Consider the following 13790-nt stretch of genomic DNA (forward strand, 5'->3'; position numbering starts at 1 on the left):
AAGAAGCTATCCTCGCCGAAATCATTATTTTCGCTGTTGAATAATGACTAAAGGAGTTAATAAATACTATTTAAAGATAAAGATGTCTTATCTTATTGTACTAATTATCTAGCACTTTAGACGTAATTTTTAATATCAGAAAACCTAATTTAGTATGTTCTGCACATTAAGATGGACAATACTCGTGTCCCATTAAAAATAATAATTAATATGAAAGTGCAATCTTAGTTTTAAACAATAAATTCATGTTTTTTAATGACGTACATTTTTATATAATCCATTTTTATTAGTAAATGCTCTTGCACGCTTGTTTCAATGTGCTTGTTGATATATGCCATGGTAAAACTAAACAAACGTGTTGTTTTAATTGCAATTTCCCCTTCCATTTTCGGCATCGGGTTCGCATCCCCTTCGCGCCAAACATGCTCGCCCTTTCAGCCGAGGGGGCGTTATAATGTTACGGTCAATCCTATTTGAACAATTTTCGGCATTTTATATTTTTTTTTATAGAACTGCGAGTGTCGGTAACGTTGTTGACTAATAGTTTATGACTTTAGGTTATTTATCAAATTAATACAAAAATACAGGGATTTTTGTAACCAAGTAACTCGCGATTGAGAAGTTGAATAATATTTATTCTCAAACATGCTCGCTATTTCAGCTATGGGGGCTTTATAATGTGACGATCAATCCAATCATTCATTGGTAAAACAGTGGCCCAAAAGCTGGCGGTGGGTGGTGATGACTAGCTGCCTTCCCTCTAGTTTTACATTACTAAATTAAGGACGGCTAGCGCAGATAGCCCTCGTGAAGCTTTGCGCGAAATTGAAAAACAAAAAACAAAACAAACATTTATTCTTCGCTCTGGCAACAAGAAGTTGCTGGAATGACCCAAACATAAGTTGTTGAATTTGTAAATTTCATTTAAGTTAGACTTTTTCTATTTATTCCGTATTCGTAAAAAGTCCTAAGGTGATAGAAAAACGAAATTAATATTATTTTCGAAATCAGTATAAAATCCGTTATTGGTTTGAATTTCGCTCAAAGCTACATCAGGGCTATCTGCGCTAGCCGTCCCTAATTTAGCAGTGTAAGACTAGAGGGAAGGCAGCTAGTCATCACCACCCACCGCCAGCTTTTGGGCCACTGTTTTACCAATGAATGATTGGATTGATCGTTACATTATAAAGCCCCCATAGCTGAAAAGGCGAGCATGTTTGGTGCAACGGGGATGCGAACCTGTGGCCCTCAGATTACGAGTCGAACGCCTTAACCCACCTGGCAATGTGGACCGAAAATTTGTTATTAAAAGAACAAAGAATTTTTAAAAAATTTAGATTCGCAGACCTGTGTTATTCACAGATTAAAGTACGAGAAATATTTTGTGGTAGTGCATGGAGTCGAACCCGATTATTTAGGATTAAAAAAATGGCTTTATTGACCTAACAATAGTAATGTATTTTTACAAAGTGAGGAAAACAAAAATGCGAAGAGAGGCACTTTTTTACCCTGTTAGGCGCCTATGACTGTGTGTAATAGGAGTTTTGGAAATAACCAACACCGATATGACCACAGAACACCCTTCCTTCTACATTGTTACTTCCTGTAGCAATAGGTAAAACCCTGCCATGGTATCTTCTTACAAGGACATTCTCTTACATCCTTGTGCAAATTAATTGAAACAAGACGGAAAATTGCGATTTTTCAATTTCTTTGCGTTTTATTTCTGAGAATCCAAAAAATTACTCACAAATTAATGCATGATATGACCGCATATATATTTTTCAGAAGATCATTAATCCGCTTTGGCATCGAGTCCACGAGTTGACTGCAACCTTTACTAATTTTTGGATCGCGGTACCACACCTCAATTAGCCTATCTTTCGTAGTACAGTCTTTTTCCCGAAGTCTTTCTTTACAAATCGCCCAAAGATTTTCAATAGGATTTAAGTCCGGAGAGTTTACAAGCTAGTCCAGCACCTTTATTCGCGCTGTAGTCATAAAATTCTTCACAAGTTTCGATGTGTGGCACGGAGCCAGATCTTGCTGAAAAATGCCAGATTCTTCTGGAAATCTCTTTTTCAATTCTGGAACGACTCTTCTCTGCAAAACTTCTATGTACTGTGGTCCTCGCATCACACCTTCTACGATATGTAATTTTCCGACGCCATAGTAGCTGAAACAGCCCCAAAACATCTTCTTCAAGAGATGTTTTACGAACTGACTGATGTGAGATTCTCGAAGTTTCTCACCTGGAGATCTGCGAACATGCAGACTTCTTTGACCCTGTACGAAGAAATGAGTCTCGTCACTGAATAACACCTTCCTCTATTGTTCTTGCGTCCAGTTCTTGTATTTCAGATTCCATTGATACCGTTTTTTCTTCACTGAGTTGGTAAGAAGTTGTTTTTTGACTGGTCTCCTTGCCCTTCGACCAACATCAAGAAGCCTACGACGAACCATTGAAAGGCTGATTTTTATTCCTTTGACCTCCAAATCTCTTTTTATGGAGTTATTTGTTTTTCGTGGATCTTTCACACACTCCCTAACCACATACGCGAGGTCTCTTGGCGTTATTTTCCTTTCTCGGCCACACCTTCCTTTACGTTTCAAACTGATATATCCGGTACTAACCTTTGCCTTGATCACATGGCTGACGGTCGATAGGCTAACACCAACAACGTCCGCGATTTCCCTATAAGTCATGCCGGTGTGCTCGTGCAGTGTCACAATCTTTGTAAGCTTTCTAGGAGTCACATCCATTGTGTATGACGGCTGAAAAACGACTGATTAGCAGTAAAATAAATAGCCTTATTTTAAGAAAAGTATAGCGCAATTTCGAATGACGTAATATTCCTCAAACTTTTGTCATATATTCCAAAAATAGATCGACCGTACTGCAAAACACAGCTAATGACGCCATCTGTGTGTAAAAATGACTATTAAAAGAAATTGTGGGTCCAGCAAGCCTACACCTGCCGCCATACTGAAAATATTGTAGAATTACCATTTGTTTCAATTAATTTGCACAAGGGTGTACATATCCTAAAATAAATCATTTAAATAAATATTAAATAATTTAATATACCGTCCTCGGTATGAAGTTTCAGATTATCAAACATATCTTTAGTTCGATATTTTTACATATTCACGCCTCTGTAATTTACCAATAGATAGACACTTTGAAATAAATTCTGCTTCTAACATATTTTGTTTTTATGAAAGCTAAGGGGAAGAACATATTGATCTCATTATGAAAATCGTGTGACGATGCTAAGCCTCGCGTATTAAATTTTATTCAAAATTAGTGTGTACGCTGAAAAAGAACAGATTTCCAACTAGCTATTCACATTACTCAAACTTAGATACTTGCACGATAAAAGTTTTAAAATTCGAATAACTATTTTTTTTTGTTTTAAATCTCGTATATATTTACTCGAGGACCATATGCGTTAGCCGTTCCTAATTTTGAGGTGTTTAAACTACAAGAAAGGCACTAAGTTAACACCACCCACTCCCAACTAATGGGATTGCCAGTTACATCTAAATGAGCTAGGATATTCAGAGAAGGGATGCTAACACGCTATCCTCAAATTTCGAGTCGACTATCTTAACCACAAAGCCGAGAGCTAATGTAGATTAATTAGAGATTCTCAAGTGGAAGTTTCATATAGTTCTATTATTCTTACAGAGCCCATTCATAACCTGTTTTGATTAACTGGTTCATTTGGAATCTTGGAGAGTAATGACGTTCCTACGTCTCGTATATTTCAAATGTGCTTGAGTCTCAATTTTTTATACAGGTAACCGAGTTGAATTTTTTTTTAGTTACTTCTGTAAAGGCCCGGCATATCCAGGTGGTTAAGGTACTCGACTCGTAATCTGAGGGTGGCGGGTTCGAATCCTCGTCACACCAAACATGCTCGCCCTTTCAGCAGTGGGGACGTTATAATGTAACAGTCAATCCCACTATTCGTTGGTAAAAGAATATTCCAAGAGTTGGCAGGGGGCGGTGATGTCTAGCTGCCTTCCCTCTAGTCTTACACTGCTAAATTAGGGACGGATAGCGCAGATAGCCCTCTAGCAGTTTTGCGCGAAATTCAAAACAGATAAATTCTTCTTTAAATTTAAAGACAATTAAACATTTGTTAAGGAACGGCTATTATAAAAATGGCTTCATAACATAAGAACTGAAGGCCATTTCAAGAAACGCTAACTTAGCGCAGATATTACTTTTGTATTTTTTTTCCGGGAAGTGGGATATACAATCATTCAGATATTTCCGGGACTTTAACACCTACATGCATTTTTTTTCTCGCAGTCTCATATCACGAAGAAACTTTGTAAAGGTGAAACGTTAACATTATTAATACTTACAACTTCATCCCCAGTGACTTAGCGGTATGTCTGCGGACTTACGACACTAGAAACCGGGTTTTGATACCCGTGGTGGGCAGAGCACAAGTTTCTTATTGTGTAACTACGTGCTTATTTAGAAACAAACAACGGTTGCCGCTTTTCTTGTTAACTATTACTGGAGTTAAACACGAACGTTTCTGTGAGTAAACATTTTCATTTATTCTCATAAAACATAGATGGTTAGTGTTAATAACCCATGAAAGTGAGGGTCAAGATAATTCAACAAATTATTCTAGATTTTCCTGCTGTCAATATTAATGATGGCGCCATCATTAGTAATTAATTATCTTAACCTTGACGGTTTGTCGGTTAGTCTACGCGGGCCCTGCTTGCTGGTTAGTGCGCCCTTATTTAAAAAAGTTGAGCATTTTCTGACTTGTAATGTGGGCTGGTAGTGTAAGAAAGGCAATAAAACGACATTGAACGAAAGTAATTGTTTTTTTAACAACCTTTAAGTCGTGTTCATCGCACGTGCAAAGGAAGCGTAAGACTTCAGAGAGAGAGCACAAGATTCCTGTTCATTCAGTAAACGAATTGAACCAAGGTATGTACAGAGTCATGTTCTAGAATCTATGATACTTTAACCTTCATATTTTACTTCAGTCCTTGCAAGTAGATTATTGCATTGAAAAGCAGAATCTCAATGACTCTTAGTGAAATGATTACCACAACTTTTTGTTTTCCCAAACATTTTCCACGAATTGCTGACACGAGTCACTGGTTTTCAGAGGTTCGTGGGAATATATTAACCCTAAAATCGTGAGTCAATTGCACACAAAATTACCATGTTTGGGTCTAACGAAACAGAGGATTTGCTAGATAAATTTTTCTTATAAAACTTTGCAAAGGTTTAGAGTTCGACATCTCTCTCTTACTCCAACAAACGTAATGAAAGTACTGATTTGATGTTGATAAAAAGTCTTTACAAAATAAGGTTACATCAGCTTAGGCCCATTTCATTTTGGCCTTGGTTTACACTATAAAATTTGGTTTCAATACATTCATGTCATCTGAGACATCCTGTACACTTAGTAGTAACAACAATAAATGCTTTACATCTGTTTTTGTGGTTTTTAGTGATTGAGGCTTGACCAATCATATCAAAATCTGTCAATCACTGAACAGTCTAAAACAATAAAAACTGTTACAATGACAAGAACCAATTATTTTACTGTTTCATTTGCTTCTCATTTTTCATTGGATTCTAACGTTTTTGAACAGTCTCTGTGACTTTTTGAGCTTCAACATCGTGGTTACATCCACTTTACGAAAATATCAGTCTTCTAGCTTAGCTCTTCCATCTGAGGTTAGGGTAACCATGACTTTCCGAGATTCTCCCCGTGTAAACTTACTTGTTTATCACAGAAAACAGGTAAATTACTTTGCTAAAGGCATTGGACATGAGAAATAATTTTCAAACGGAGATTAGGCTTAGAGTGGGCACAAAAGTTGTATTGTTTGAGAGCTCAGATTAGGCTTAGAGATGGGTACAAAAGTTGTATTGTTTGAGAGCTCAGATTAGGCTTGACGTGGGCACAAAAGTTGTATTGTTTAAGAACTCAGATTAGGCTTAAAGATGGGTACAAAAGTAGTATCGTACGGAAGCTCTAATTTTAATATATTAGGTATGATCGACTTTTGATTTCAGAGTTACAGCAGATTGTTTGTTTGTTATTAAGCGTAAGGCTATACAATAAGTTATCTGTCCTGTGCCTTCCACTATATGTTGTTTAAAAACGTAACATGGTTGAAAACAAATAATTACAATTGTGATTATACCCTGTAACACAAATTTTGTTCCTGGATTGTATGTGTGTGTTTTCTTATAGCAAAGCCACATCACTCTATTTATCCTAGATAGTATGTGTTATTTCTTAATTAGTTATGTTGTAAAAGTACAGAAAATGGCCATTATTCCCTTCAAACTTTGCTTTTGTGACCTGGATAATGAAATTTAGAAATTAACTTATTTTCTATGTAAAAACTGACAAATCTGCACATTTTTATTTACATAAGGTCTGAATAAAACAACATATGAATCAAGATTTACATGTATTGATACTAAAGTTATACAAAAATGTTTAGAAGTGAGTAGTGTTTTGAGATTTGCGACTGTAATGTAAATCACTTTCACGTATCAGATCCCAAATATAGTCTCCCATTGTGTTTTCCTTATACGTTCCCAGGTCACAAAAGCAAAGTTTGAAGAGAAAAATAGGTCTTTTCCATTTACTTTAGGCACAAGGAGCAATAAAAGGTAAAGTATATTTCGTTAAACCAGTACAAATCTTCTAACATCTCTTATTATTGTGAATTGTTTGTTTGTTTGTTTTGGAATTTCGCACAAAGCTACTCGAGGGCTATCTGTGCTAGCCGTCCCTAATTTAGCAGTGTAAGACTAGAGGGAAGGCAGCTAGTCATCACCACCCACCGCCAACTCTTGGGCTACTCTTTTACCAACGAATAGTGGGATTGACCGTCACATTATACACCCCCACGGCTGGGAGGGCGAGCATGTTTAGCGCGACGGGGGCGCGAACCCGCGACCCTCGGATTACGAGTCGCACGCCTTACGCGCTAGGCCATGCCGGGCCTTATTATTGTGAATGTCATGAGTATGTGGGATTTCATGAATAATTTAATGCATAATTACACTGTAGCATTCCTTTTTTATTTTATGTTTATCTAAATAAAGGGGTTTAATACAATTAATTGTTTTCAGTCTGTGATGTACCAGTTTTTCTGAGTCATACGAAGTTCCTTCATTTACATTCGAAAAGAGCTACATATTTTCAATCAAAATAATTTGTTTTAATTCATGTTATTTTCTTTAGAGGGCTCTGTTGTTGTCATTCAAATAATTGGCATTACTACGTTGACTTTTACTTCCATTTCGTACAGAAACTTTTCATAGGCCTATCACCTCGTCCAATAAAAACTTTGCTGTATCAGGACTTGATTAATTTTATGTAAGTGCTTTCTCATTTCTTTCTACCACGTGATACCCTAGGTAAGTCAGTAGTAAATCTACGAAGCTATAACAGAAACAAATCTTAGGGTTTAATACGTTGCGTTGTAAAGAGCTTACATAACTTGTGTGTGTTTCCCGATTGGGCTATCTGCTGAGTCCACCGAGGGGAATCGAACCCCTGATTTTAACATTGTAAATCCGAAAACTTACCGCTGTACCAGCGGGGGACTACATAACTCGCTGTGTAACTTTTCCAGCACGAAAAATAACATTTAGTTTCGAACTATAAAAGGCAAGCAGGTTCGAATCCCATTTATTTTTGTTTGAATTTAAGAGAATTTATATTTATTTAGTAGTACTATTCACACTTGCGTTAACCATCTGAAAAAACAAACAAACCTTAAGTGTGTTTACTTCTAGAGCAAAGCCGGACTGGGTTATCTGCTGTGCCAATCGGAGGGATTCGAGCCGAAAATTGTATTGGGTTTAATTAGAGATTTACCGAGTTTATTGATAATTTTGAAATATGAGTTTACTTTCACAAATGTCCGGCAGGGCCAGGTGGTTAAGGCGCTCGATTCGTATTTCGAGGGTCTCGGGTTCGAATCTCCGTCATACTAAACATGCTCGCCTTTTCAGCTTTGGGGACGTCATAACGTTAGGGGTCAATCCCACTATTCATTGGCTAAAAAATTAGCCCAAGAGGTGGCGATGACTAGCTGTCTTACTCTGCTAAATTAGGGACGCTTAGTAAAGATAGTCCTCGCGTAGTTTTGCACGAAATTCGAAACAAACCAAATTTTCACAAAAAACAACAACAACTAGATTTAGGTATCTAAGAAATTTAAAACGCTTCTGGGAAACGATCAAAGTTTTGTGACATGATTAAGTAATGCGTGAGTTATATCTGTTGAAATTCAAATTTAGAATGTTTAAAATTTAATGTGTGTGTGTTTTTATTATAGCAAAGCCACATCGAGCTATCTGCTGAGCCCACCGAGTGGAATCGAACCCCTGTTTTTAGCGTTGTGAATTCGTAGACTTACCGCTGTTGTAGCGGGTGACTTAAAATTAAATGTGTGTCTTTTTATTATAGCAAAGCCACCTCGGGCTATCTGCTGAGCCCACCGGGGGAATCGAACCCTTGATTTTAGCGTTGTGAATCCGTAGACTTACCGCTGTAGTAACGGGGGGCTTAAAATTTATTACAGTATGATATTAAAATTATCGAAAGATTGAGCTTAAATGATAATCGATTTTACTATTATGGCTCAATAATCATTATTTTTACTTGTTAATTTTGTTAAAGGGTTGAATCACTGTATAACAAACAAAAGATCTTTATGGCTCGTTACCGTTTTCAAGTACACTACAAATGTCAGGTACAAAAATGGAAGTTAATTTCCATAAAGCCAAAGAATTACTCTCTTATAGTATTTGCCAATGGTAAGTTTACATATTTAAAAGGTTAAATTATGGATCGGACAGAGCGTTAAACGTTAATTATAATATCAGTAATTGTGTTTTTTTGTTATAAAGTTATCTATCAGGGATTTAAAATTTTTTACAATGTTTTTCTTTTTTAAATAACTTTTCCTATTAATTAAATATACCAATTGTAGCCCTATAATTTTATATATATATTCTTACTAAAACTCGTGATTATAATCATTTAGTTTTAAATTAAAATAAGGTTTTAGGGTGTTATGACACTCATTTAGTTAGAAGAAATTCTAACCGTTATGCAAGCTTCAAATTTAACCTATGAACCAATCAACAAGCCTTATTTGATCCTCGCGGTGTGCAGTGAGTTAAAATGACGTCTATTTGTTACCCAATTTCCTTTTATTATTGTATGACGAATCAATTGTTGCTCCAGGTTGAAAGGTCACCCATCAAGTTAGGCCTAACTCAGACTTCTGTTAAACATCAGACAGGGTCAAAGATTGGTCAGCAGGTAGTATCTCGGAGCTGAAAACAAAGTGGTCACAAGTTCTTTTGCTTCGCGTTCATTGCCTCAACGTAATGACCTTTACAATGAAACCAATGGTCCGTGAACCAAAAATAAATTTATTTAAACATTTTAGGCCCTGTTAGGGGCGTCATCGTTTGAAGCCGCTGGCTATAATAGAATAAAAAAATGATGCCACAATAAAACAAAATAAGACGATTATTAGCCCGAAATAACAGTGAAACATAATTTAAATATTTAATGTGTGTGTATATATATATATATATATATGTATATAAAATTTGCAGCTCTAAGCTGAAGGTGTGTGTGTGTCACGTTTTGATGGAAGCACATGAAAACAAGTCGCGAAATTTAACAAATACGAAACAAAAACAGGTGTCTACATTTAGGGTCCCCTTTGAGCTTGAAGCCTAGTCCAAATGGTTCTCTTCATCTGATTGGTCCTTTATATAAACGTATGTGTGTGTAATTTTAATGCTGGTTTCGAAAAACTTTTGCACGAGCGGGATAACAATAAAACTTTCTTGCATTTTAAAACTACACACCTGCTGCCGTACATTATCAGGTCGCACGTGCACGAGACTTTCGAAAAAAAGAAGCGGGTGGCAAGATTCTGAATCAAGTAATTCCAACTTGTCAAACAGTTTATTTGAACACAAGGCTAAAATAGGCTTTCTGCGCTCTATCCACCAGAGGGAATCGAACTTTATCGTTGTAAGTCTGTAAACTTGTCGTTGACCCACGGGGTAATTCGGAACCACCAACAGAGACCAGATGTTATATCGGAACTTGAAGTATCAACCATGCCTCAGACAAGGGCAATGATAAAAGGTAAATGCCACTATACCTAATATATCCAGTGCCGAAGAGGCTTTTCGTTCAAAACCAGAGCTCATCAATCTAGCGAGGATACGATAGACACAGTAATGGTCAAGACGCTTTCTACGTTATCTGTTGTTTAGACAAAAACTCTTTCTGCGTAAATTAGTTACCTCTACCACCGAAGGTGATATTTTCGACCCTGTGTGTGTGTGTGTTTGTCAACGAAACTTCTCAGAAATGGCTAAATGGATTTGGACGTAAGTTGGCATACATTTGAACTATGACCCAGCTCAGAGGTTGTTGGTCGTTGGAGGGTCAAGGCCACAGCAAAGTCGCGAAAATCCACAAAATATCTCTATTTTAGCATGGGAACAGATATTTCAGGTTATGTTTGCTCTATAACTCAGTTAACAATGTAGAATGTTATCCCACTACTCTGTCCGAAATATTTCGCGTCCATTGACAACGACGGACATATTTTCGAACTTTTTAAGAGCCGAATCTGAAGGTATGCGCTTAACTGAATGTCTCTCTGTTTTCCCCTGTAACGTTAACCATATTTTTATAACTCTCTCTCTCTGTTTCAGTTTAAACGTAAGTGAGGATGTGTCACAAAGCGATGCTTACGCTGGTTGTTTTGATAGCTTTATGTGGCATTATGAAAACTTCGCTATTAGATCATAAAATTACCGAACGGTCTCTGAGATGTGCTGGATATGGCGGAAGGGTAAGTACAAGCACTGGCTAAGGAGCAAGCTTTTATAAATGTTTATCATTAATGGTTATATATTTTTAAATATATATATGTGAGTAAGATATATACATTTTCAAATTAGACATTGTTTTTAATATGTCTAAATCACGAAAGAGGGTCTTAAATACTTTTTGTTTGGTAATAAAAAGGTTAGCCCTGCATGGCCAGGTGGGTTAGGCGTTCGACTCGTAATCTGAGGGTCGCAGGTTCGAATCCCCGTCGCACCAAACTTGGTCGCCCTTTCAGCCGTGGGGGCGTTATAATGTGACGGTCAATCCCACTATTCATTGGTAAAAGAATAGCCCAAGAGTTGGCGGTGGGTGGTGCTGGCCTTCCCTCTAGTCTTACACTACTAAATTAGGGACGGCTAGCGCAGATAACCCTCGTGTAGCTTTGTGCGAAATTCAAAACAAACAAATAATAAAAAGTAAACGGATATCAGCAACAAATAAAACATCAAGTACTGTTTACGCATGCGTTATAAGACGTAACAACAACAACAAAAGAAGGTGTAATCACGTTATTAGAATGCACGTGACTTTTGTCGAATAGTATTATATAGTGTACTGACACTTAACCAACCTTTGGTATTGGGATAAAACGTTAACAAATGCGCGGATAAAAATAACGCATATTAGTTTTTGTTTAATTTACTGAATAATTAATTGTACATAATCACACATAGCTTTTAAAATTAAATGACCAAGAGAATAACACGGACCTGCGATGATTTTGTTGTCTTGAAATTTTTACACATTCAACAGTAAGCCCAGTACGCTGAATCCGAACATGATATCTATCACGTACAGATTGTTCACAAAACGTTGTATGTACTTTTATATGGGTGAATTATTTTAATTAAAACCGGATCATATTTTGTTACGCTGAAAATGAAAATATAGTCATCCAGAGAAGTCGTTGTTCATATTTCCACTATGCCATCCATCTCAATAAATAGTTTATATGAATATAGTTTTACTGTCACATGGTACTGAGTGTTGACAGTATTGTCATTATGACACTCATTAAATAGTTTAATTTAATATGGTCTTACTGCCCCTTTATCTAACATATAATCTAAATTACTGAACCCAATTTAGTATTGTTTGTTTTTGAATTTCGGGCAAAGCTACACGAGGGTTATCTGCGCTAGCCGTCCCTAATTTCGCAGTATAAGACTAGAGGGAAGGCAGCTAGTCATCACCACCCATTGCCAACTCCTGGGCTACTCTTTTACCAACGAATAGTGAGATTGACCGTCACATTATAATGCCCCCACGGCTGAAAGGACGAGCATGTTTGTTGTGACGGGGATTCGAACCTGCGATCCTCAGATTACGAGTCGAACGCCTTAACCCACCTGGCCATGCTGGGGCCCATTACGAAGAGAAACGCTATAAAATTATGTTTCGTTAACTTGTGCCAGAGATTTTACATAAATCACTTTTACTTATTAGATTTACTCCAAATCGTAAGATGTACTTTGAAATAATAACTTTGTGATGTTATGTAATCAGTTATTTGTATGTTTCTTCTACAGTGTAACCCTTGGAGATATCCCAGGTGTTGCTGGCCGTTGAAGTGCACCCGTTTAAGGTGTTACCGTGGCTTCAGAAACGGATGATGTTTATATTGTGTGCGCCGTATCATCACATACTTCTTGAGGCTATTACTGTTTTGTGCAATTGTCATTAAACTGGAATGAATAAAAGAATATTTATATCACATTTATTCCTGATGACTAATTATACATTTTTGTACAGACGTATACCATGGTTAAATGCTGTATAGACACACACATATTTGTTCTGAAACCTGTGTAGTAATAACACATAATTATAAAGTTTTGTAAAGACGTATAACATGGTTAAATGCTGTATAGACACACACATATTTGTGTTGAGAACTGTATAGTAGTAATAAAGTAATTATACCAGAACACGTTTAACTACAACACTAGGTGAAACTGATATCACTAAGTGTTTAGTACGGTCTCAACATTTTGTTAATCCATAAACCCGAGTGTTAGATATTTTTTGAAACAGGTATATATTACTCATAGAATCGTCCGTATTTTTCCATTCATCAGCTTTGTTGCTCTTATTTTTCCCACCTATACTTTGTGGTCCAGCATGGCCAAGTAGCTTGGGGCGCTCGACTCGCAATTTCAAGGTCGAGGGTTCGAATTCCTGTTCTACCAAACATGCTCACTCTTTCAGCTGTGGGGTTATAATACGACGGTCAAGCTCATTATTCGTTGGTAAAAGTGTAGCCCAAGAGTTGGCGGTGGGTGGTGATGACTAGCTGCCTTCCCTCTAGTCTTACACTGCTAAATTAGGGACGGCTAGCACAGATACCCCTCGAGTAGCTTTGTGCGAAATTCAAAACAAGCAAACAAACAAACAAACAAACGTAATCTAATCTGATATTTTATTTTAAGTCCAACCCATTCTATACATATGTATATATATATATATATATATATTTTTTTTTAAGGTTCGATCGGATGTTCATTGAGAATTGTAATGTCAGAGGTGGAAAAAGTCCGCTGGCCGATTTTCTCTGCATGGCCACATAACTAATGTAAAAATGTCGATCTTTGTTCTGAGCTAAATATAGAATCAGGAACAGTACTTTATTGGCTGATCACTTGCGTAACAGACTTCTTATAATGCTTCTTTTGAAGATGATATCCAAATACTCCCAAGTTGAGCGAAAAGAGGCTAAAATCCGGGATTTGATTCATAGCGTTAGATGAAGTAGATAGTCCAGTGTGGCTTTCCTCTGAGACCAACTCTCAACCAATCAGCTTCCAAATATTAAGTATTCGGAATCATTTTTATCCAGAGTTT

The 13790-nt window shown here is 36.8% G+C and overlaps 1 long non-coding RNA gene across 1 annotated transcript; it reads left to right on the plus strand.

The window, feature by feature from the left end:
- Positions 1-4292: 4292 nt before the first annotated feature.
- On the plus strand, positions 4293-12665 carry LOC143222396 (uncharacterized). The gene is made up of 3 exons (XR_013012226.1): positions 4293-4558; positions 10772-10911; positions 12479-12665. It is a non-coding gene; the product is annotated as an uncharacterized LOC143222396 (long non-coding RNA).
- The last annotated feature ends 1125 nt before the right edge of the window (positions 12666-13790 follow it).

The sequence above is a fragment of the Tachypleus tridentatus genome, chromosome 8 (assembly GCF_004210375.1).
Source record: "Tachypleus tridentatus isolate NWPU-2018 chromosome 8, ASM421037v1, whole genome shotgun sequence".
Taxonomy (NCBI): Eukaryota; Metazoa; Arthropoda; class Merostomata; order Xiphosura; family Limulidae; genus Tachypleus; species Tachypleus tridentatus.